This window comes from Miniopterus schreibersii, assembly GCF_964146895.1.
Source record: "Miniopterus schreibersii genome assembly, chromosome: 2".
In the NCBI taxonomy this organism is placed as follows: domain Eukaryota; kingdom Metazoa; phylum Chordata; class Mammalia; order Chiroptera; family Miniopteridae; genus Miniopterus; species Miniopterus schreibersii.
In genome coordinates, this window is record NC_138102.1 from 91,605,596 (window position 1) to 91,607,202 (window position 1,607).

General features: G+C 39.3%; 1 pseudogene across 1 annotated transcript; it reads right to left on the reverse strand.

Moving 5' to 3' along the window:
• Positions 1-492: 492 nt before the first annotated feature.
• Positions 493-1,177, reverse strand: LOC308552468 (mortality factor 4-like protein 2 pseudogene; annotated as a pseudogene). The gene has a single exon. The product of its transcript is annotated as a mortality factor 4-like protein 2 pseudogene (transcript).
• Between the last annotated feature and the right edge of the window lie 430 nt (positions 1,178-1,607).

A 1,607-nucleotide genomic window follows, 5' to 3' on the forward strand; every position in this document is an offset into this window, starting at 1 on the left:
GACAAACCACCATCCTTCAACAATTTGAGCAAAGGTAGAATGCCTAAGGAACAATATAGATGGATTTTCAGAGGATGGGGCTGTTTTATTTTGAGCACCATTTAAAAGAGAGAACAAAAGCATGGGTTTTCAGAGATATACATTAAGTTGAACCTTTGGCACTAGAAATCAGGGCATTAACACATAATTAGAAAAGTGTGAAGTATCAAAGGGTTAGAACCATCAGCATTCAAGCAATGCTGTCAACTATGCAAAAAAAAAATGTTCTTCTGCATGTTTCTTCTTTGTCTAATTACTGCATACACTGGTAAACTTTGAATTGAGAAAAGGAGCTTGCACTCCTTTTATTTTCATTTAAAACAAAACAGGAAAACTGAAATATAACCCCATTATACATTAACAATTTTAAAAGACATCAATTATACAAGAAAAATACTAAAAACAAAGAGTGTTTACAGATACCAGACATAATAGTGAGTGGTCAGTAAACCCTCACAGGGCTTTGCATTGGTATTCAGCCAAAGCCACTGTAATTTCTGGCAGTAAACAGATACACAGCAGTTCTTTGACAGATATTTTAGGAAATCATCCAAATAGCCCAACACTAATGCAAGGCTCATATCAAGGGGTGTATATGCCAGCATTGCTCCAATTTTACAAATAATCTCAGTAGGGGTAACATCCCATAAACCTGGGACATCTGGCATATCCGGGTGAGCCAGGAGGATTTGGGCATACTGAGGCCTCTCAAATGTGTAGAACAGCTGAGTGCCCAACATCACATTGAAGTATTTTTTTATTCCTGAAATGACTTCATTCATTGTGTATTCCTTATTGTCAATATTTCCTTGCAATTTTGTGAAGCTTGCATACTCTTCTAGAATGGTATCTACATTTTTATTAGCAGGAAGTTGAAACAATAGCTTCTGCCTGGTAACTAAGTCTCAGTCCTCAACAAGCCATGGTTTTAATTCTTCAGGAATCTTCACTTTAACTTCCATTCTATTCTTAAATGCATCCTTGCTTTCAACAGTGGACTCAGCCTGGGCCATTTTCTTCTGAGATGGCTGAGGGGCTTTGCTGGTACTGCCACAATCTCCATTTCCAGGAATCTTCTGTTTGTTCTTTCTTGTCTTCTTCATGGACCCTGAAGGGGATTCTCTGCAGAGTGACACATCCATCCACCCAGATGGAATTTTATAGATCTTCTAGGATGGTCTAGAAGGATGAGGTGGAAGACAGCCCAAGATTCTGTAATCAGGATCAGACCTTCTTTTTTCTTTCTTTCTTTTTTCTAAAATTAACTTTTTTTTTTTTTTTTAAATATATCTTTATTGATTTCAGAGAGATGAAAGGAGAGGGAGAGAGAGATAGAAACATCAATGATGAGAGAGTCACTGATCGAGCCCGCAACCTGGGCATGTGCCCTGACTGGGAATCAAACCCGGATCGCCTGGATCCCAGGTGGACGCTCAACCACTGAGCCACGCCTGGCTGGGCAGGATCAGACCTTCTTGATCCTTATAATGCAGCAACCTTAGTTTTTCTGATAATGACCTGAAATGGGAATCCAGTTCTTCCCAGCAGTAGATGTGTGATCACTGCCA